The sequence below is a fragment of the Pristiophorus japonicus genome, chromosome 11 (genome assembly GCF_044704955.1).
Source record: "Pristiophorus japonicus isolate sPriJap1 chromosome 11, sPriJap1.hap1, whole genome shotgun sequence".
Taxonomy (NCBI): domain Eukaryota; kingdom Metazoa; phylum Chordata; class Chondrichthyes; family Pristiophoridae; genus Pristiophorus; species Pristiophorus japonicus.
The window spans coordinates 162,133,705-162,155,720 of NC_091987.1; the positions used below are offsets into that span (position 1 = coordinate 162,133,705).

At 79.8% G+C, this 22,016-nt stretch overlaps 1 pseudogene; it reads right to left on the reverse strand.

Moving 5' to 3' along the window:
• The window catches only part of LOC139275635 (adhesion G protein-coupled receptor E3-like), a 69,037-nt pseudogene extending 50,370 nt beyond the window's left edge, over positions 1-18,667 (reverse strand).
• Between the last annotated feature and the right edge of the window lie 3,349 nt (positions 18,668-22,016).

A 22,016-nucleotide genomic window follows, 5' to 3' on the forward strand; every position in this document is an offset into this window, starting at 1 on the left:
TTGGCGGCCAGGGGTCGGGGCGGCCAGGGGTCGGGGTCAGGGCGGCGGGGGTCGGGGTCAGGGCGGCGGGGGTCGGGGTCAGGGCGGCGGGAGTCGGGGTGGCGAGGAGTCGGGGCTGCGAGGGGTCGGGGCGGCGAAGGGTCGGGGCGGGGCGGCGAGAGGTCGGGGCGGCGAGAGGTCGTTGTGGGCGGCGAGAGGTCGTTGTGGGCGGCGAGGGGTCGGGGCGGCGAGGGGTCGGGGCGGCGAGGTGTGGGGATCGGGGCGGCGAGGGTTCGGTGGTCGGGGCGGCGGGGGGTCGGGGCGGGGAGGGGTCGGGGCGGCGAGTGGTTGGGGCGGGGCGGCGAGAGGTCGGGGCGGGGCGGCGAGAGGTCGGGGCGGCGAGAGGTCGGGGCGGGGCGGCGAGCGGTCGTTGTGGGCGGTGAGGGGTCGGGGTCGGGAAGGCGAGGGATCGGGGCGGCGAGGGGTCGGGGCGGCGAGGGGTCGGGGCGGCGAGGGGTCGGGGCGGCGAGGGGTCGGGGCGACGAGAGGTCGGGGCGACGAGAGGTCGGGGCGGCGAGAGGTCGGGGCGGCGAGAGGTCGGGGCAGTGAGAAATTGGGGCGGGGCGGCAAGAGGTCGGGGCGGTGAGGGGTCGGGGCAGGAAGAAATTGGTGCGGGGCGGCAAGAGGTCGGGGCGGTGAGGGGTCGGGGCAGGCGGTGAGGGGTCTTGGCGTCGAGGGGTCGTGGCGGCGAGAGGTCGGGGCGGCGAGGGGTCGGGACGGCGAGGGGTCTGGGCGGGGAGGGGTCGGGGCGGCGAGGGGTCGGGGCGGCGAGTGGTCGGGGCGGCGAGGAGTCGGGGCGGCGAGGGGCCGGGGCGGCCAGGGGTCGGGGCGGCCAGGGGTCGGGGCGGACAGGGGTCGGGGTCAGGGCGGCGGGGGTCGGGGCGGCGGGGGTCGGGGTGGCGAGGGGTCAGGGCTGCGAGGGGTCGGGGCGGCGAGGGGTCGGGGCGGCGAGAGGTCGGGGCGGCGAGAGGTCGGGGCGTGGCGGCGAGAGGTCGTTGTGGGCGGCGAGGTGTCGGGGTCGGGGCGGCGAGGGGTCGGGGCGGCGAGGGGAGGAGTCGGGGCGGCGAGGGGAGGGGTCGGGGCGGCGAGAGGTCGGGGCGGCGAGAGGTCGGGGCGGGGTGGTGAGAGGTCGGGGCGGGGTGGTGAGAGGGCGGGCGGGGTGGTGAGAGGGCGGGCGGGGTGGTGAGAGGGCGGGCGGGGTGGTGAGAGGGCGGGGCGGTGGGAGGTCGGGGCGGGGCGGCGAGAGGTCGTTGTGGGCGGCGAGGGGTCGGGGCGGCGAGGGGCCGGGGCGGCGAGGGGCCGGGGCGGCCAGGGGTCTTGGCGGCCAGGGGTCGGGGCGGCGGGGGTCGGGGTCAGGGCGGCGGGAGTCGGGGTGGCGAGGGGTCGGGGCTGCGAGGGGTCGGGGCGGCGAAGGGTCGGGGCGGGGCGGCGAGAGGACGGGGCGGCGAGAGGTCGTTGTGGGCGGCGAGGGGTCGGGGTCGGGGCGGCTAGGGGTCGGGGCGGCGAGAGGTCGTTGTGGGCGGCGAGAGGTCGTTGTGGGCGGCGAGAGGTCGTTGTGGGCGGCGAGAGGTCGTTGTGGGCGGCGAGAGGTCGTTGTGGGCGGCGAGAGGTCGTTGTGGGCGGCGAGAGGTCGTTGTGGGCGGCGAGAGGTCGTTGTGGGCGGCGAGAGGTCGTTGTGGGCGGCGAGAGGTCGTTGTGGGCGGCGAGAGGTCGTTGTGGGCGGCGAGAGGTCGTTGTGGGCGGCGAGAGGTCGTTGTGGGCGGCGAGAGGTCGTTGTGGGCGGCGAGGGGTCGGGGCGGCGAGGGGTCGGGGGTCGGGGCGGCGGGGGGTCGGGGCGGGGAGGGGTCGGGGCGGCGAGAGGTCGGGGCGGGGCGGCGAGAGGTCGTTGTTGGGGGGGGTGAGGGGTCGGGGTCGGGAAGGCGAGGGATCGGGGCGGCGAGGGGTCGGGGCGGCGAGGGGTCGGGGCGACGAAAGGTCGGGGCGACGAAAGGTCGGGGCGGCGAGAGGTCGGGGCGGCGAGAGGTCGGGGCGGCGAGAGGTCGAGGCAGTGAGAAATTAGGGCGGGGCGGCAAGAGGTCGGGGCGGTGAGGGTCGGGGCGGGCGGTGAGGGGTCTTGGCGTCGAGGGGTCGTGGCGGCGAGAGGTCGGGGCGGCGTGGGGTCGGTGCGGCGAGAGATCGAGGCAGTAAGAAATTGGGTCGGGGCGGCAAGAGGTCGGGGCGGTGAGGGGTCGGGGCGGGCGGTGAGGGGTCTTGGCGTCGAGGGGTCGTGGCGGCGAGAGGTCGGGGCGGCGAGGGGTCGGGACGGTGAGGGGTCTGGGCGGGGAGGGGTCGGGGCGGCGAGGGGTCGGGGCGGCGAGGGGTCGGGGCGGCCAGGGGCCGGGGCGGCCAGGGCGGCAGGGGTCGGGGTGGCGAGGGGTCAGGGCTGCGAGGGGTCGGGGCGGCGAGGGGTCGGGGCGGGGCGGCGAGAGGTCGGGGCGGCGAGAGATCGGGGCGGGGCGGCGAGAGGTCGTTGTGGGCGGCGAGGGGTCGGGGTCGGGGCGGCGAGAGGTCGGGGTGCGGTGGTGAGAGGTCGGGGCGGGGTGGTGAGAGGGCGGGGCGGTGAGAGGTTGGTGCGGGGCGGCGAGAGGTCGTTGTGGGCGGTGAGGGGTCGGGGTCGTACGGCGAGGGGTCGGGGCGGCGAGGGGTCGGGGCGGCGAGGGGTCGGGGTCGGGGCGGCGAGAGGTCGGGGCGGCGAGAGGTCGGGGCGGGGTGGCGAGAGGTCGTTGTGGGCGGCGAGAGGTCGTTGTGTGCGGCGAGAGGTCGTTGTGGGCGGCGAGGGGTCGGGGCGGCGAGGGGTCGGGGTCGGGGTAGGGGCGGCGAGGGGTCGGGGGTCGGGTCGGTGGGGGGTCGTGGCGGGGAGGGCTCGGGGCGGCGAGAGGTTGGGGCGGGGCGGCGAGAGGTCGTTGTGGGCGGTGAGGGGTCGGGGCGGCGAGGGGTCGGGGTCGGGGCGGCGAGGGGTCGGGGCGGCGAGGGGTCGGGGCGGCGAGGGGTCGGGGCGGCGAGAGGTCGGGGCGGCGTGGGGTCGGGGCGGCGAGAGGTCGAGGCAGTGAGAAATTGGGGCGGGGCGGCAAGAGGTCGGGGCGGTGAGGGGTCGGGGCGGGCGGTGAGGGGTCTTGGCGTCGAGGGGTCGTGGCGGCGAGAGGTCGGGGCGGCGAGAGGTCGGGACGGCGAGGGGTCTGGGCGGGGAGGGGTCGGGGCGGCGAGGGGTCGGGGCGGCGAGTGGTCGGGACGGCGAGGGGTCGGGGCGGCGAGGGGCCGGCGAGGGGCCGGGGCGGCCAGGGGTCGGGGCGGCCAGGGGTCGGGGCGGCCAGGGGTCGGGGTCAGGGCGGCGGGGGTCGGGGTCAGGGCGGCGGGGGTCGGGGTCAGGGCGGCGGGGGTCGGGGTCAGGGCGGCGGGGGTCGGGGTGGCGAGGGGTCAGGGCTGCGAGGGGTCGGGGCGGCGAAGGGTCGGGGCGGGGCGGCGAGAAGTCGGGGCGGCGAGAGGTCGTTGTGGGCGGCGAGAGGTCGTTGTGGGCGGCGAGAGGTCGTTGTGGGCGGCGAGAGGTCGTTGTGGGCGGCGAGGGGTCGGGGCGGCGAGGTGTGGGGGTCGGGGCGGCGAGGGTTCGGTGGTCGGGGCGGCGGGGGGGTCGGGGCGGGGAGGGGTCGGGGCGGCGAGAGGTCGGGGCGGGGCGGCGAGAGGTCGTTGTGGGCGGTGAGGGGTCGGGGTCGGGAAGGCGAGGGATCGGGGCGGCGAGGGGTCGGGGCGGCGAGGGGTCGGGGCGGCGAGGGGTCGGGGCGGCGAGGGGTCGGGGCGGCGAGGGGTCGGGGCGGCGAGGGGTCGGGGCGGCGAGGGGTCGGGGCGGCGAGGGGTCGGGGCGGCGAGGGGTCGGGGCGGCGAGGGGTCGGGGCGGCGAGGGGTCGGGGCGGCGAGGGGTCGGGGCGGCGAGGGGTCGGGGCGGCGAGAGGTCGGGGCGGCGAGAGGTCGGGGCGGCGAGAGGTCGAGGCAGTGAGAAATTGGGGCGGGGCGGCAAGAGGTCGGGGCGGTGAGGGGTCGGGGCAGGAAGAAATTGGGGCGGGGCGGCAAGAGGTCGGGGCGGTGAGGGGTCGGGGCAGGCGGTGAGGGGTCTTGGCGTCGAGGGGTCGTGGCGGCGAGAGGTCGGGGCGGCGAGGGGTCGGGACGGCGAGGGGTCTGGGCGGGGAGGGGTCGGGGCGGCGAGGGGTCGAGGCGGCGAGGGGCCGGGGCGGCCAGGGGTCGGGGCGGCCAGGGGTCGGGGTCAGGGCGGCGGGGGTCAGGGCGGCGGGGGTCGGGGTGGCGAGGGGTCAGGGCTGCGAGGGGTCGGGGCGGCGAGGGGTCGGGGCGGGGCGGCGAGAGGTCGGGGCGGCGAGAGGTCGGGGCGGGGCGGCGAGAGGTCGTTGTGGGCGGCGAGGTGTCGGGGTCGGGGCGGCGAGGGGTCGGGGCGGCGAGGGGAGGGGTCGGGGCGGCGAGGAGAGGGGTCGGGACGGCGAGAGGTCGGGGCGGCGAGAGGTCGGGGCGGGGTGGTGAGAGGTCGGGGCGGGGTGGTGAGAGGGCGGGCGGGGTGGTGAGAGAGAGGGCGGGGTGGTGAGAGGGCGGGGCGGGGCGGTGAGAGGGCGGGGCGGTGAGAGGTCGGGGCGGGGTGGTGAGAGGGCGGGGCGGGGTGGTGAGAGGGCGGGGCGGTGAGAGGTCGGGGCGGGGCGGCGAGAGATCGTTGTGGGCGGCGAGGGGTCGGGGCGGCGAGGGGCCGGGGCGGCCAGGGGTCGGGGCGGCGGGGGTCGGGGTCAGGGCGGCGGGGGTCGGGGTCAGGGCGGCGGGGGTCGGGGTCAGGGCGGCGGGAGTCGGGGTGGCGAGGGGTCAGGGCTGCGAGGGGTCGGGGCGGCGAAGGGTCGGGGCGGGGCGGCGAGAGGGCGGGGCGGCGAGAGGTCGTTGTGGGCGGCGAGGGGTCGGGGTCGGGACGGCTAGGGGTCGGGGCGGCGAGAGGTCGTTGTGGGCGGCGAGAGGTCGTTGTGGGCGGCGAGAGGTCGTTGTGGGCGGCGAGAGGTCGTTGTGGGCGGCGAGAGGTCGTTGTGGGCGGCGAGAGGTCGTTGTGGGCGGCGAGAGGTCGTTGTGGGCGGCGAGAGGTCGTTGTGGGCGGCGAGAGGTCGTTGTGGGCGGCGAGAGGTCGTTGTGGGCGGCGAGAGGTCGTTGTGGGCGGCGAGAGGTCGTTGTGGGCGGCGAGAGGTCGTTGTGGGCGGCGAGAGGTCGTTGTGGGCGGCGAGAGGTCGTTGTGGGCGGCGAGAGGTCGGGGCGGCGAGGGGTCGGGGGTCGGGGCGGCGGGGCGGGGAGGGGTCGGGGCGGGGAGGGGTCGGGGTGGGGCGGCGAGAGGTCGGGGCGGCGAGAGGTCGGGGCGGGGCGGCGAGAGGTCGTTGTGGGCGGTGAGGGGTCGGGGTCGGGAAGGCGAGGGATCGGAGCGGCGAGGGGTCGGGGCGGCGAGGGGTCGGGGCGGCGAGGGGTCGGGGCGGCGAGGGGTCGGGGCGGCGAGAGGTCGAGGCAGTGAGAAATTGGGGCGGGGCGGCAAGAGGTCGGGGCGGGGCGGCGAGAGGTCGTTGTGGGCGGCGAGGGGTCGGGGCGGCGAGGGGCCGGAGCGGCGAGGGGTCGGGGCGGCCAGGGGTCTTGGCGGCCAGGGGTCGGGGCGGCCAGGGGTCGGGGTCAGGGCGGCGGGGGTCGGGGTCAGGGCGGCGGGAGTCGGGGTGGCGAGGGGTCGGGGCTGCGAGGGGTCGGGGCGGCGAAGGGTCGGGGCGGGGCGGCGAGAGGTCGGGGCGGCGAGAGGTCGTTGTGGGCGGCGAGAGGTCGTTGTGGGCGGCGAGGGGTCGGGGCGGCGAGGGGTCGGGGCGGCGAGGTGTGGGGGTCGGGGCGGCGAGGGTTCGGTGGTCGGGGCGGCGGGGGGGTCGGGGCGGGGAGGGGTCGGGGCGGCGAGTGGTTGGGGCGGGGCGGCGAGAGGTCGGGGCGGCGAGAGGTCGGGGCGGGGCGGGGCGGCGAGAGGTCGTTGTGGGCGGTGAGGGGTCGGGGTCGGGAAGGCGAGGGATCGGGGCGGCGAGGGGTCGGGGCGGCGAGGGGTCGGGGCGACGAGAGGTCGGGGCGGCGAGAGGTCGGGGCGGCGAGAGGTCGGGGCGGCGAGAGGTCGGGGCGGCGAGAGGTCGGGGCAGTGAGAAATTGGGGCGGGGCGGCAAGAGGTCGGGGCGGTGAGGGGTCGGGGCAGGAAGAAATTGGGGCGGGGCGGCAAGAGGTCGGGGCGGTGAGGGGTCGGGGCAGGCGGTGAGGGGTCTTGGCGTCGAGGGGTCGTGGCGGCGAGAGGTCGGGGCGGCGAGGGGTCGGAACGGCGAGGGGTCTGGGCGGGGAGGGGTCGGGGCGGCGAGGGGTCGGGGCGGCGAGTGGTCGGGGCGGCGAGGGGTCGGGGCGGCGAGGGGCCGGGGCGGCGAGGGGCCGGGGCGGCCAGGGGTCGGGGCGGCCAGGGGTCGGGGCGGACAGGGGTCGGGGTCAGGGCGGCGAGAGGTCGGGGCGGCGAGAGGTCGGGGCGGCGAGAGGTCGGGGCGTGGCGGCGAGAGGTCGTTGTGGGCGGCGAGGTGTCGGGGTCGGGGCGGCGAGGGGTCGGGGCGGCGAGGGGAGGAGTCGGGGCGGCGAGGGGAGGGGTCGGGGCGGCGAGAGGTCGGGGCGGCGAGAGGTCGGGGCGGGGTGGTGAGAGGTCGGGGCGGGGTGGTGAGAGGGCGGGCGGGGTGGTGAGAGGGCGGGCGGGGTGGTGAGAGGGCGGGCGGGGTGGTGAGAGGGCGGGGCGGTGGGAGGTCGGGGCGGGGCGGCGAGAGGTCGTTGTGGGCGGCGAGGGGTCGGGGCGGCGAGGGGCCGGGGCGGCGAGGGGGCGGCCAGGGGTCTTGGCGGCCAGGGGTCGGGGCGGCGGGGGTCGGGGTCAGGGCGGCGGGAGTCGGGGTGGCGAGGGGTCGGGGCTGCGAGGGGTCGGGGCGGCGAAGGGTCGGGGCGGGGCGGCGAGAGGGCGGGGCGGCGAGAGGTCGTTGTGGGCGGCGAGGGGTCGGGGTCGGGGCGGCTAGGGGTCGGGGCGGCGAGAGGTCGTTGTGGGCGGCGAGAGGTCGTTGTGGGCGGCGAGAGGTCGTTGTGGGCGGCGAGAGGTCGTTGTGGGCGGCGAGAGGTCGTTGTGGGCGGCGAGAGGTCGTTGTGGGCGGCGAGAGGTCGTTGTGGGCGGCGAGAGGTCGTTGTGGGCGGCGAGAGGTCGTTGTGGGCGGCGAGAGGTCGTTGTGGGCGGCGAGAGGTCGTTGTGGGCGGCGAGAGGTCGTTGTGGGCGGCGAGGGGTCGGGGCGGCGAGGGGTCGGGGGTCGGGGCGGCGGGGGGTCGGGGCGGGGAGGGGTCGGGGCGGCGAGAGGTCGGGGCGGGGCGGCGAGAGGTCGTTGTTGGGGGGGGTGAGGGGTCGGGGTCGGGAAGGCGAGGGATCGGGGCGGCGAGGGGTCGGGGCGGCGAGGGGTCGGGGCGACGAAAGGTCCGGGCGACGAAAGGTCGGGGCGGCGAGAGGTCGGGGCGGCGAGAGGTCGGGGCGGCGAGAGGTCGAGGCAGTGAGAAATTGGGGCGGGGCGGCAAGAGGTCGGGGCGGTGAGGGTCGGGGCGGGCGGTGAGGGGTCTTGGCGTCGAGGGGTCGTGGCGGCGAGAGGTCAGGGCGGCGTGGGGTCGGTGCGGCGAGAGATCGAGGCAGTAAGAAATTGGGGCGGGGCGGCAAGCGGTCGGGGCGGTGAGGGGTCGGGGCGGGCGGTGAGGGGTCTTGGCGTCGAGGGGTCGTGGCGGCGAGAGGTCGGGGCGGCGAGGGGTCGGGACGGTGAGGGGTCTGGGCGGGGAGGGGTCGGGGCGGCGAGGGGTCGGGGCGGCGAGGGGTCGGGGCGGCCAGGGGCCGGGGCGGCCAGGGGTCGGGGTCAGGGCGGCAGGGGTCGGGGTGGCGAGGGGTCAGGGCTGCGAGGGGTCGGGGCGGCGAGGGGTCGGGGCGGCGAGAGGTCGGGGCGGGGCGGCGAGAGGTCGTTGTAGGCGGCGAGGGTTCGGGGTCGGGGCGGCGAGAGGTCGGGGCGCGGTGGTGAGAGGTCGGGGCGGGGTGGTGAGAGGGCGGGGCGGTGAGAGGTTGGGGCGGGGCGGTGAGAGGTCGTTGTGGGCGGCGAGGGGTCGGGGTCGTACGGCGAGGGGTCGGGGCGGCCAGGGGTCGGGGTCAGGGCGGCGGGGGTCGGGGTCAGGGCGGCGGGGGTCGGGGTCAGGGCGGCGGGGGTCGGGGTCAGGGCGGCGGGAGTCGGGGTGTCGAGGGGTCGGGGCTGCGAGGGGTCGGGGCGGCGAAGGGTCGGGGCGGGGCGGCGAGAGGGCGGGGCGGCGAGAGGTCGTTGTGGGCGGCGAGGGGTCGGGGTCGGGACGGCGAGAGGTCGTTGTGGGCGGCGAGAGGTCGTTGTGGGCGGCGAGAGGTCGTTGTGGGCGGCGAGAGGTCGTTGTGGGCGGCGAGAGGTCGTTGTGGGCGGCGAGAGGTCGTTGTGGGCGGCGAGAGGTCGTTGTGGGCGGCGAGAGGTCGTTGTGGGCGGCGAGAGGTCGTTGTGGGCGGCGAGAGGTCGTTGTGGGCGGCGAGAGGTCGTTGTGGGCGGCGAGGTGTCGGGGCGGCGAGGGGTCGGGGGTCGGGGCGGCGGGGCGGGGAGGGGTCGGGGCGGGGAGGGGTCGGGGCGGGGAGGGGTCGGGGCGGGGCGGCGAGAGGTCGGGGCGGCGAGAGGTCGGGGCGGGGCGGCGAGAGGTCGTTGTGGGCGGTGAGGGGTCGGGGTCGGGAAGGCGAGGGATCGGAGCGGCGAGGGGTCGGGGCGGCGAGGGGTCGGGGCGGCGAGAGGTCGAGGCAGTGAGAAATTGGGGCGGGGCGGCAAGAGGTCGGGGCGGGGCGGCGAGAGGTCGTTGTGGGCGGCGAGGGGTCGGGGCGGCGAGGGGCCGGAGCGGCGAGGGGTCGGGGCGGCCAGGGGTCTTGGCGGCCAGGGGTCGGGGCGGCCAGGGGTCGGGGTCAGGGCGGCGGGGGTCGGGGTCAGGGCGGCGGGGGTCGGGGTCAGGGCGGCGGGGGTCGGGGTGGCGAGGGGTCGGGGCTGCGAGGGGTCGGGGCGGCGAAGGGTCGGGGCGGGGCGGCGAGAGGTCGGGGCGGCGAGAGGTCGTTGTGGGCGGCGAGAGGTCGTTGTGGGCGGCGAGGGGTCGGGGCGGCGAGGGGTCGGGGCGGCGAGGTGTGGGGGTCGGGGCGGCGAGGGTTCGGTGGTCGGGGCGGCGGGGAGGGGTCGGGGCGGCGAGTGGTTGGGGCGGGGCGGCGAGACGTCGGGGCGGCGAGAGGTCGGGGCGGGGCGGGGCGGCGAGAGGTCGTTGTGGGCGGTGAGGGGTCGGGGTCGGGAAGGCGAGGGATCGGGGCGGCGAGGGGTCGGGGCGGCGAGGGGTCGGGGCGACGAGAGGTCGGGGCGGCGAGAGGTCGGGGCGGCGAGAGGTCGGGGCGGCGAGAGGTCGGGGCGGCGAGAGGTCGGGGCGGCGAGAGGTCGGGGCAGTGAGAAATTGGGGCGGGGCGGCAAGAGGTCGGGGCGGTGAGGGGTCGGGGCAGGAAGAAATTGGGGCGGGGCGGCAAGAGGTCGGGGCGGTGAGGGGTCGGGGCAGGCGGTGAGGGGTCTTGGCGTCGAGGGGTCGTGGCGGCGAGAGGTCGGGGCGGCGAGGGGTCGGAACGGCGAGGGGTCTGGGCGGGGAGGGGTCGGGGCGGCGAGGGGTCGGGGCGGCGAGTGGTCGGGGCGGCGAGGGGTCGGGGCGGCGAGGGGCCGGGGCGGCCAGGGGTCGGGGCGGCCAGGGGTCGGGGCGGCCAGGGGTCGGGGCGGACAGGGGTCGGGGTCAGGGCGGCGAGAGGTCGGGGCGGCGAGAGGTCGGGGCGGCGAGAGGTCGGGGCGTGGCGGCGAGAGGTCGTTGTGGGCGGCGAGGTGTCGGGGTCGGGGCGGCGAGGGGTCGGGGCGGCGAGGGGAGGAGTCGGGGCGGCGAGGGGAGGGGTCGGGGCGGCGAGAGGTCGGGGCGGCGAGAGGTCGGGGCGGGGTGGTGAGAGGTCGGGGCGGGGTGGTGAGAGGGCGGGCGGGGTGGTGAGAGGGCGGGCGGGGTGGTGAGAGGGCGGGGCGGTGGGAGGTCGGGGCGGGGCGGCGAGAGGTCGTTGTGGGCGGCGAGGGGTCGGGGCGGCGAGGGGCCGGGGCGGCGAGGGGTCGGGGCGGCCAGGGGTCTTGGCGGCCAGGAGTCGGGGCGGCAGGGGTCGGGGCGGCGGGAGTCGGGGTGGCGAGGGGTCGGGGCTGCGAGGGGTCGGGGCGGCGAAGGGTCGGGGCGGGGCGGCGAGAGGGCGGGGCGGCGAGAGGTCGTTGTGGGCGGCGAGGGGTCGGGGGTCGGGGCGGCGGGGGGTCGGGGCGGGGAGGGGTCGGGGCGGCGAGAGGTCGGGGCAGGGCGGCGAGAGGTCGTTGTTGGGGGGGGTGAGGGGTCGGGGTCGGGAAGGCGAGGGATCGGGGCGGCGAGGGGTCGGGGCGGCGAGGGGTCGGGGCGACGAAAGGTCGGGGCGACGAAAGGTCGGGGCGGCGAGAGGTCGGGGCGGCGAGAGGTCGGGGCGGCGAGAGGTCGAGGCAGTGAGAAATTGGGGCGGGGCGGCAAGAGGTCGGGGCGGTGAGGGTCGGGGCGGGCGGTGAGGGGTCTTGGCGTCGAGGGGTCGTGGCGGCGAGAGGTCAGGGCGGCGTGGGGTCGGTGCGGCGAGAGATCGAGGCAGTAAGAAATTGGGGCGGGGCGGCAAGCGGTCGGGGCGGTGAGGGGTCGGGGCGGGCGGTGAGGGGTCTTGGCGTCGAGGGGTCGTGGCGGCGAGAGGTCGGGGCGGCGAGGGGTCGGGACGGTGAGGGGTCTGGGCGGGGAGGGGTCGGGGCGGCGAGGGGTCGGGGCGGCGAGGGGTCGGGGCGGCGAGGGGCCGGGGCGGCCAGGGGCCGGGGCGGCCAGGGGTCGGGGTCAGGGCGGCAGGGGTCGGGGTGGCGAGGGGTCAGGGCTGCGAGGGGTCGGGGCGGCGAGGGGTCGGGGCGGCGAGAGGTCGGGGCGGGGCGGCGAGAGGTCGTTGTGGGCGGCGAGGGTTCGGGGTCGGGGCGGCGAGAGGTCGGGGCGCGGTGGTGAGAGGTCGGGGCGGGGTGGTGAGAGGGCGGGGCGGTGAGAGGTTGGGGCGGGGCGGCGAGAGGTCGTTGTGGGCGGTGAGGGGTCGGGGTCGTACGGCGAGGGGTCGGGGCGGCGAGGGGTCGGGGCGGCGAGGGGTCGGGGTCGGGGCGGCGAGAGGTCGGGGCGGCGAGAGGTCGGGGCGGGGTGGCGAGAGGTCGTTGTGGGCGGCGAGAGGTCGTTGTGTGCGGCGAGAGGTCGTTGTGGGCGGCGAGGGGTCGGGGCGGCGAGGGGTCGGGGTAGGGGCGGCGAGGGGTCGGGGGTCGGGGCGTCGTGGCGGGGAGGGCTCGGGGCGGCGAGAGGTTGGGGCGGGGCGGCGAGAGGTCGTTGTGGGCGGTGAGGGGTCGGGGCGGCGAGGGGTCGGGGTCGGGGCGGCGAGGGGTCGGGTGTCGGGGCGGCGAGGGGTCGGGGCGGCGAGGGGTCGGGGCGGCGAGGGGTCGGGGCGGCGAGGGGTCGGGGCGGCGAGGGGTCGGGGCGGCGTGGGGTCGGGGCGGCGAGGGGTCGAGGCAGTGAGAAATTGGGGCGGGGCGGCAAGAGGTCGGGGCGGTGAGGGGTCGGGGCGGGCGGTGAGGGGTCTTGGCGTCGAGGGGTCGTGGCGGCGAGAGGTCGGGGCGGCGAGAGGTCGGGACGGCGAGGGGTCTGGGCGGGGAGCGGTCGGGGCGGCGAGGGGTCGGGGCGGCGAGCGGTCGGGACGGCGAGGGGTCGGGGCGGCGAGGGGCCGGCGAGGGGCCGGGGCGGCCAGGGGTCGGGGCGGCCAGGGGTCGGGGCGGCCAGGGGTCGGGGCGGCCAGGGGTCGGGGTCAGGGCGGCGGGGGTCGGGGTCAGGGCGGCGGGGGTCGGGGTCAGGGCGGCGGGGGTCGGGGTCAGGGCGGCGGGGGTCGGGGTCAGGGCGGCGGGGGTCGGGGTCAGGGCGGCGGGGGTCGGGGTGGCGAGGGGTCAGGGCTGCGAGGGGTCGGGGCGGCGAAGGGTCGGGGCGGGGCGGCGAGAAGTCGGGGCAGCGAGAGGTCGTTGTGGGCGGCGAGAGGTCGTTGTGGGCGGCGAGAGGTCGTTGTGGGCGGCGAGGGTTCGGGGCGGCGAGGTGTGGGGGTCGGGGCGGCGAGGGTTCGGTGGTCGGGGCGGCGGGGGGTCGGGGCGGGGAGGGATCGGGGCGGCGAGAGGTTGGGGCGGGGCGGCGAGAGGTCGGGGCGGCGAGAGGTCGGGGCGGGGCGGCGAGAGGTCGTTGTGGGCGGTGAGGGGTCGGGGTCGGGAAGGCGAGGGGTCGGGGCGGCGAGGGGTCGGGGCGGCGAGGGGTCGGGGCGGCGAGGGGTCGGGGCGGCGAGGGGTCGGGGCGGCGAGGGGTCGGGGCGACGAGGGGTCGGGGCGACGAGAGGTCGGGGCGGCGAGAGGTCGGGGCGGCGAGAGGTCGGGGCGGCGAGAGGTCGGGGCGGCGAGAGGTCGTGGCAGTGAGAAATTGGGGCGGGGCGGCAAGAGGTCGGGGCGGTGAGGGGTCGGGGCAGGAAGAAATTGGGGCGGGGCGGCAAGAGGTCGGGGCGGTGAGGGGTCGGGGCAGGCGGTGAGGGGTCTTGGCGTCGAGGGGTCGTGGCGGCGAGAGGTCGGGGCGGCGAGGGGTCGGGACGGCGAGGGGTCTGGGCGGGGAGGGGTCGGGGCGGCGAGGGGTCGGGGCGGCGAGGGGCTGGGGCGGCCAGGGGTCGGGGCGGCCAGGGGTCGGGGTCAGGGCGGCGGGGGTCAGGGCGGCGGGGGTCGGGGTGGCGAGGGGTCAGGGCTGCGAGGGGTCGGGGCGGCGAGGGGTCGGGGCGGGGCGGCGAGAGGTCGGGGCGGCGAGAGGTCGGGGCGGGGCGGCGAGAGGTCGTTGTGGGCGGCGAGGTGTCGGGGTCGGGGCGGCGAGGGGTCGGGGCGGCGAGGGGAGGGGTCGGGGCGGCGAGGAGAGGGGTCGGGACGGCGAGAGGTCGGGGCGGCGAGAGGTCGGGGCGGGGTGGTGAGAGGTCGGGGCGGGGTGGTGAGAGGGCGGGCGGGGTGGTGAGAGAGCGGGCGGGGTGGTGAGAGGGCGGGGCGGGGTGGTGAGAGGGCGGGGCGGTGAGAGGTCGGGGCGGGGTGGTGAGAGGGCGGGCGGGGTGGTGAGAGGGCGGGGCGGGGTGGTGAGAGGGCGGGGCGGTGAGAGGTCGGGGCGGGGCGGCGAGAGATCGTTGTGGGCGGCGAGGGGTCGGGGCGGCGAGGGGCCGGGGCGGCCAGGGGTCGGGGCGGCCAGGGGTCGGGGCGGCCAGGGGTCCGGGTCAGGGCGGCGGGGGTCGGGGTCAGGGCGGCGGGGGTCGGGGTCAGGGCGGCGGGGGTCGGGGTCAGGGCGGCGGGAGTCGGGGTGGCGAGGGGTCAGGGCTGCGAGGGGTCGGGGCGGCGAAGGGTCGGGGCGGGGCGGCGAGAGGGCGGGGCGGCGAGAGGTCGTTGTGGGCGGCGAGGGGTCGGGGTCGGGACGGCTAGGGGTCGGGGCGGCGAGAGGTCGTTGTGGGCGGCGAGAGGTCGTTGTGGGCGGCGAGAGGTCGTTGTGGGCGGCGAGAGGTCGTTGTGGGCGGCGAGAGGTCGTTGTGGGCGGCGAGGTGTCGGGGCGGCGAGGGGTCGGGGGTCGGGGCGGCGGGGCGGGGAGGGGTCGGGGCGGGGAGGGGTCGGGGCGGGGCGGCGAGAGGTCGGGGCGGCGAGAGGTCGGGGCGGGGCGGCGAGAGGTCGTTGTGGGCGGTGAGGGGTCGGGGTCGGGGCGGCGAGGGGTCGGGGCGGCGAGGGGTCGGGGCGGCGAGAGGTCGGGGCGGTGAGAGGTCGGGGCAGGGCGAGGGGTCGGGGCGGCGAGGGGTCGGGGCGGCGAGGGGTCGGGGCGGCGAGGGGTCGGGGCGGCGAGGGGTCGGGGCGGCGAGAGCTCGGGGCGGCGAGAGCTCGGGGTCGGGGCGGCGAGGGGTCGGGGCGGTGAGTGGTCGGGGTCGGGGCGGCGAGGGGCGGGGTTGGGCGGCGAGGGGTCGGGGCGTCGAGGGGTCGGGGCGGCGAGAGGTCGGGACGGCGAGGGGTCGGGGCGTCGAGGGGTCGGGGCGGTGAGAGGTCGGGGCGGTGAGTGGTCGGGGTCGGGGCGGCGAGGGGTCGGGGCGTCGAGGGGTCGGGGCGGCGAGGGGTCGGGGCGGCGAGAGGTCGGGGCGGCGAGAGGTCGGGGCGGCGAGTGGTCGGGGTCGGGGCGTCGACGGGTCGGGGCGTCGACGGGTCGGGGCGTCGAGGGGTCGGGGCGTCGAGGGGTCGGGGTCGGGGCGGCGAGGGGTCGGGGCGGCGAGAGGTCGGGGCGGCGATGGGTCGGGGCGTCGCGGGGTCGGTGCGGTGAGAGGTCGGGGCGGTGTGCGGTCGGGGCGGGCGTTGAGGGTTCGGGGCGGTGAGGGGTCGGGGCGGCGAGGGGTCGGGGCGGCGAGGGGTCGGGGCGGCGAGGGGTCGGGGCGGCGAGGGGTCGGGGCGGCGAGGGGTCGGGGCGGCGAGGGGTCGGGGCAGGGCGAGGGGTCGGGGCAGGGCGAGGGGTCGGGGCGGCGAGGGGTCGGGGCGGCGAGAGGTCGGGGCGGCCGGTGAGAGGTCAGGGCGGTGAGATGTCGGTGTGGGCGGTGAGGGGTCGGGGCGGTGAGGCGTCGGGGCGGTGAGAGGTCGGGGCGGTGAGGGGTCGGGGCGGTGAGGGGTCGGGGCGGTGAGGGCTCGGGGCGGTGACGGGTCTGGGCGGCGAGGGGTCATGGCGGCGAGGGGTCGGGGCGGCGAGGGGTCGGGGCGGCGAGGGGTCGGGGCGGCGAGGGGTCGGGGCGGCGAGGGGTCGGGGCGGCGAGGGGTCGGGGCGGCGAGGGGTCGGTGCGGCGAGGGGTCGGGGCGGCGAGGGGTCGTGGCGGCGAGAGGTCGGGGGGGGCGGTGAGGGTTCGGGGCGGTGATGGGTCGGGGCGGCGAGGGGTCGGGGCGGCGAGGGGTCGGGGCGGCGAGGGGTCGGGGCGGCGAGGGGTCGGGGCGGCGAGGGGTCGGGGCGGAGAGGGGTCGGGGCGGAGAGGGGTCGGGGCGGAGAGGGGTCGGGGCGGAGAGGGGTCGGGGCGGAGAGGGGTCGGGGCGGAGAGGGGTCGGGGCGGAGAGGGGTCGGGGCGGAGAGGGGTCGGGGCGGAGAGGGGTCGGGGCGGTGAGGGGTCGGGGCGGTGAGGGGTCGGGGTAAGGGCGGCGAGGGGTCGGGGCGGCGAGGGGTCGGGGCGGCGAGGGGTCGGGGCGGCGAGAGGTCGGTGTGGTCGGTGAGAGGTCAGGGCGGTGAGATGTCGGTGCGGGCGGTGAGGGTTCGGGGCGTTGATGGGTCTGGGCGTCGAGGGATCATGGCGGCGAGAGGTCGGGGCGGTGAGGGGTCGGGGCGTCGAGGGGTCGGGGCGGTGAGAGGTCGGGGCGTTGATGGGTCTGGGCGTCGAGGGATCATGGCGGCGAGAGGTCGGGGCGGTGAGGGGTCGGGGCGTCGAGGGGTCGGGGCGGTGAGAGGTCGGGGCGGTGAGGGGTCGGGGTAAGGGCGGCGAGGGGTCGGGGCGGCGAGGGGTCGGGGCGGCGAGGGGTCGGGGCGGCGAGGGGTCGTGGCGATGAGAGGTCGGTGGGGGCGGTGAGGGTTCGGGGCGGTGATGGGTCGGGGCGGCGAGGGGTCGGGGCGGCGAGGGGTCGGGGCGGCGAGGGGTCGGGGCGGCGAGGGGTCGGGGCGGCGAGGGGTCAGGGCGGCGAGGGGTCAGGGCGGCGAGGGGTCGGGGCGGAGAGGGGTCGGGGCGGTGAGGGGTCGGGGCGGTGAGGGGTCGGGGTAAGGGCGGCGAGGGGTCGGGGCGGCGAGGGGTCGGGGCGGCGAGGGGTCGGGGCGGCGAGAGGTCGGTGTGGTCGGTGAGAGGTCAGGGCGGTGAGATGTCGGTGCGGGCGGTGAGGGTTCGGGGCGGTGATGGGTCTGGGCGTCGAGGGATCATGGCGGCGAGAGGTCGGGGCGGTGAGGGGTCGGGGCGTCGAGGGGTCGGGGCGGTGAGAGGTCGGGGCGGTGAGGGGTCGGGGTAAGGGCGGCGAGGGGTCGGGGCGGCGAGGGGTCGGGGCGGCCAGGGGTCGGGGCGGTGAGAGGTCGGTGTGGTCGGTGAGAGGTCAGGGCGGTGTGATGTCGGTGCGGGCGGTGAGGGTTCGGGGCGGTGATGGGTCTGGGCGTCGAGGGATCATGGCGGCGAGAGGTCGGGGCGGTGAGGGGTCGGGGTCGTGGCGGTGAGAGGTCGGGGCGGTGAGGGGTCGTGGCGATGAGAGGTCGGGGCGGGCGGCGAGGGGTCGGGGCGGAGAGGGGTCGGGGCGGAGAGGGGTCGGGGCGGAGAGGGGTCGGGGCGGAGAGGGGTCGGGGCGGTGAGGGGTCGGGGCGGTGAGGGGTCGGGGCGGTGAGGGGTCGGGGCGGTGAGGGGTCGGGGTAAGGGCGGCGAGGGGTCGGGGCGGCGAGGGGTCGGGGCGGAGAGGGGTCGGGGCGGAGAGGGGTCGGGGCGGAGAGGGGTCGGGGCGGAGAGGGGTCGGGGCGGTGAGGGGTCGGGGCGGTGAGGGGTCGGGGTAAGGGCGGCGAGGGGTCGGGGCGGCGAGGGGTCGGGGCGGCGAGGGGTCGGGGCGGTGAGAGGTCGGTGTGGTCGGTGAGAGGTCAGGGCGGTGAGATGTCGGTGCGGGCGGTGAGGGTTCGGGGCGGTGATGGGTCTGGGCGTCGAGGGATCATGGCGGCGAGAGGTCGGGGCGGTGAGGGGTCGGGGTCGTGGCGGTGAGAGGTCGGGGCGGTGAGGGGTCGTGGCGATGAGAGGTCGGGGCGGGCGGCGAGGGATCGGGGCGGTGAGGGTTCGGGGCGGTGAGGGGTCGGGGCGTCGAGGGGTCGGGGCGGTGAGAGGTCGGGGCGGTGAGGGGTCGGGGTAAGGGCGGCGAGGGGTCGGGGCGGCGAGGGGTCGGGGCGGCGAGGGGTCGGGGCGGTGAGAGGTCGGTGTGGTCGGTGAGAGGTCAGGGCGGTGAGATGTCGGTGCGGGCGGTGAGGGTTCGGGGCGGTGATGGGTCTGGGCGTCGAGGGATCATGGCGGCGAGAGGTCGGGGCGGTGAGGGGTCGGGGTCGTGGCGGTGAGAGGTCGGGGCGGTGAGGGGTCGTGGCGATGAGAGGTCGGGGCGGGCGGCGAGGGTTCGGGGCGGCGAGGGTTCGGGGCAGGGTGAGGGGTCCGGGCGGCGAGGGGTCCGGGCGGCAAGGGGTCCGGGCGGAGAGGAGTCGGGGCGGACAGGGGTCGGGGCGGACAGGGGTCGGGGCGGACAGGGGTCGGGGCGGCGAGAGGTCGGGGCGGCGAGAGGTCGGGGCGGCGAGGGGTCGGGGCGGCGAGGGGTCGGGGCGGCGAGAGGTCGGGGCGGCGAGAGGTCGGGGCGGCGAGGGGTCGGGGCGGCGAGGGGTCGGGGCGGCGAGGGGTCGGGGCGGCGAGGGGTCGGGGCGGCGAGGGGTCGGGGCGGCGAGGGGTCGGGGCGGCGAGGGGTCGGGGCGGTGAGAGGTCGGGGCGGGCGGTGAGGGGTCCGGGCGGCGAGGGGTCCGGGCGGCGAGGGGTCATGGCGGCGAGAGGTCGGGGCGGTGAGGGGTCGGGGTCGGGGCGGCGAGGAGCGGGGTCGGGGCGGCGAGGGCTCGGGGCGGCGAGGGGTCGGGGTCGTGGCGGCAAGAGGTCGGGGCGGTGAGGGGTCGTGGCGATGAGAGGTCGAGGCGGGCAGCGAGGGGTCGGGGCGGCGAGGGTTCGTGTCGGCGAGGGGTCGGGGCGGCGAGGGGTCGGGGCGGAGAGGTGTCGGGGCGGAGAGGGTTCGGGGCGGAGGGGGTCGGGGCGGAAGGGGTCGGGGCGGAGTGGGGTCGGGGTGGAAAGGGGTCGGGGCGGAGAGGGGTCGGGCCGGTGAGAGGTCGGGGCTGTGAGAGGTCAGGGCGGGCGGCGAGGGTCGGGGCGGCGAGGGGTCGGGGCGGCGAGGGGTCGGGGCGGCGAGAGGTCGGGGCGGCGAGAGGTCGGGTGGCGAGGGGTCGGGGCGGCGACGGGTCGGGACTGCGACGGGTCGGGGCGGCGACGGGTCGGGGCGGTGAGGGTTCGGGGCGGCGACGGGTCGGGGCGGCGAGAGGTCGGGGCGGTGAGAGGTCGGGGCGGGCGGTGAGGGGTCGGGGCGGCGAGGGGTCGGGGCGGCGACGGGTCGGGGCGGCGACGGGTCGGGGCGGTGAGAGGTCGGGGCGTGCGGTGAGGGGTCGGGGCGGCGAGGGGTCGGGGCGGCGAGAGGTCGGTGTGGTCGGTGAGAGGTCAGGGCGGTGAGATGTCGGTGCGGGCGGTGAGGGTTCGGGGCGTTGATGGGTCTGGGCGTCGAGGGATCATGGCGGCGAGAGGTCGGGGCGGTGAGGGGTCGGGGCGTCGAGGGGTCGGGGCGGTGAGAGGTCGGGGCGTTGATGGGTCTGGGCGTCGAGGGATCATGGCGGCGAGAGGTCGGGGCGGTGAGGGGTCGGGGCGTCGAGGGGTCGGGGCGGTGAGAGGTCGGGGCGGTGAGGGGTCGGGGTAAGGGCGGCGAGGGGTCGGGGCGGCGAGGGGTCGGGGCGGTGAGAGGTCGGTGTGGTCGGTGAGAGGTCAGTGCGGTGAGATGTCGGTGCGGGCGGTGAGGGTTCGGGGCGGTGATGGGTCTGGGCGTCGAGGGATCATGGCGGCGAGAGGTCGGGGCGGTGAGGGGTCGGGGTCGTGGCGGTGAGAGGTCGGGGCGGTGAGGGGTCGTGGCGATGAGAGGTCGGGGCGGGCGGCGAGGGTTCGGGGCGGCGAGGGTTCGGGGCGGCGAGGGGTCGGGGCAGGGAGAGGGGTCCGGGCGGCGAGGGGTCCGGGCGGCAAGGGGTCCGGGCGGCAAGGGGTCCGGGCGGCAAGGGGTCCGGGCGGAGAGGAGTCGGGGCGGAGAGGGGTCGGGGCGGCGAGGCGTCGGGGCCGCGAGGGGTCGGGGTCGGGACGGCGAGAGGTCGGGGCGGCGAGAGGTCGGGGCGGCGACGGGTCGGGGCGGCGAGAGGTCGGGGCGGTGAGGGGTCGGGGTCGGGGCGGCGAGGAGCGGGGTCTGGGCGTCGAGGGGTCATGGCGGCGAGGGGTCGGGGTGGGCGGCGAGGGGTCGAGGCGGCGAGGGGTCGGGGCGGCGAGGGGTCGGGGCGGCGAGGGGTCGTGGCGATGAGAGGTCGGTGGGGGCGGTGAGGGTTCGGGGCGGTGATGGGTCGGGGCGGCGAGGGGTCGGGGCGGCGAGGGGTCGGGGCGGCGAGGGGTCGGGGCGGCGAGGGGTCGGGGCGGCGAGGGGTCGGGGCGGCGAGGGGTCAGGGCGGCGAGGGGTCGGGGCGGAGAGGGGTCGGGGCGGTGAGGGGTCGGGGTAAGGGCGGCGAGGGGTCGGGGCGGCGAGGGGTCGGGGCGGCGAGGGGTCGGGGCGGCGAGAGGTCGGTGTGGTCGGTGAGAGGTCAGGGCGGTGAGATGTCGGTGCGGGCGGTGAGGGTTCGGGGCGGTGATGGGTCTGGGCGTCGAGGGATCATGGCGGCGAGAGGTCGGGGCGGTGAGGGGTCGGGGCGTCGAGGGGTCGGGGCGGTGAGAGGTCGGGGCGGTGAGGGGTCGGGGTAAGGGCGGCGAGGGGTCGGGGCGGCGAGGGGTCGGGGCGGCCAGGGGTCGGGGCGGTGAGAGGTCGGTGTGGTCGGTGAGAGGTCAGGGCGGTGTGATGTCGGTGCGGGCGGTGAGGGTTCGGGGCGGTGATGGGTCTGGGCGTCGAGGGATCATGGCGGCGAGAGGTCGGGGCGGTGAGGGGTCGGGGTCGTGGCGGTGAGAGGTCGGGGCGGTGAGGGGTCGTGGCGATGAGAGGTCGGGGCGGGCGGCGAGGGGTCGGGGCGGAGAGGGGTCGGGGCGGAGAGGGGTCGGGGCGGAGAGGGGTCGGGGCGGAGAGGGGTCGGGGCGGTGAGGGGTCGGGGCGGTGAGGGGTCGGGGCGGTGAGGGGTCGGGGCGGTGAGGGGTCGGGGTAAGGGCGGCGAGGGGTCGGGGCGGCGAGGGGTCGGGGCGGAGAGGGGTCGGGGCGGAGAGGGGTCGGGGCGGAGAGGGGTCGGGGCGGAGAGGGGTCGGGGCGGTGAGGGGTCGGGGCGGTGAGGGGTCGGGGTAAGGGCGGCGAGGGGTCGGGGCGGCGAGGGGTCGGGGCGGCGAGGGGTCGGGGCGGTGAGAGGTCGGTGTGGTCGGTGAGAGGTCAGGGCGGTGAGATGTCGGTGCGGGCGGTGAGGGTTCGGGGCGGTGATGGGTCTGGGCGTCGAGGGATCATGGCGGCGAGAGGTCGGGGCGGTGAGGGGTCGGGGTCGTGGCGGTGAGAGGTCGGGGCGGTGAGGGGTCGTGGCGATGAGAGGTCGGGGCGGGCGGCGAGGGTTCGGGGCGGCGAGGGTTCGGGGCAGGGTGAGGGGTCCGGGCGGCGAGGGGTCCGGGCGGCAAGGGGTCCGGGCGGAGAGGAGTCGGGGCGGACAGGGGTCGGGGCGGACAGGGGTCGGGGCGGCGAGAGGTCGGGGCGGCGAGAGGTCGGGGCGGCGAGAGGTCGGGGCGGCGAGGGGTCGGGGCGGCGAGGGGTCGGGGCGGCGAGGGGTCGGGGCGGCGAGGGGTCGGGGCGGCGAGGGGTCGGGGCGGCGAGGGGTCGGGGCGGCGAGGGGTCGGGGCGGCGAGAGGTCGGGGCGGGCGGCGAGGGGTCCGGGCGGCAAGGGGTCCGGGCGGAGAGGAGTCGGGGCGGACAGGGGTCGGGGCGGACAGGGGTCGGGGCGGCGAGAGGTCGGGGCGGCGAGAGGTCGGGGCGGCGAGAGGTCGGGGCGGCGAGAGGTCGGGGCGGCGAGGGGTCGGGGCGGCGAGGGGTCGGGGCGGCGAGGGGTCGGGGCGGCGAGGGGTCGGGGCGGCGAGGGGTCGGGGCGGCGAGGGGTCGGGGCGGCGAGGGGTCGGGGCGGCGAGGGGTCGGGGCGGTGAGAGGTCGGGGCGGGCGGTGAGGGGTCCGGGCGGCGAGGGGTCCGGGCGGCGAGGGGTCATGGCGGCGAGAGGTCGGGGCGGTGAGGGGTCGGGGTCGGGGCGGCGAGGAGCGGGGTCGGGGCGGCGAGGGCTCGGGGCGGCGAGGGGTCGGGGTCGTGGCGGCAAGAGGTCGGGGCGGTGAGGGGTCGTGGCGATGAGAGGTCGAGGCGGGCAGCGAGGGGTCGGGGCGGCGAGGGTTCGTGTCGGCGAGGGGTCGGGGCGGCGAGGGGTCGGGGCGGAGAGGTGTCGGGGCGGAGAGGGGTCGGGGCGGAGGGGGTCGGGGCGGAAGGGGTCGGGGCGGAGTGGGGTCGGGGTGGAAAGGGGTCGGGGCGGAGAGGGGTCGGGCCGGTGAGAGGTCGGGGCTGTGAGAGGTCAGGGCGGGCGGCGAGGGTCGGGGCGGCGAGGGGTCGGGGCGGCGAGGGGTCGGGGCGGCGAGAGGTCGGGGCGGCGAGAGGTCGGGTGGCGAGGGGTCGGGGCGGCGACGGGTCGGGACTGCGACGGGTCGGGGCGGCGACGGGTCGGGGCGGTGAGGGTTCGGGGCGGCGACGGGTCGGGGCGGCGAGAGGTCGGGGCGGTGAGAGGTCGGGGCGGGCGGTGAGGGGTCGGGGCGGCGAGGGGTCGGGGCGGCGAGGGGTCGGGGCGGCGACGGGTCGGGGCGGCGACGGGTCGGGGCGGTGAGAGGTCGGGGCGTGCGGTG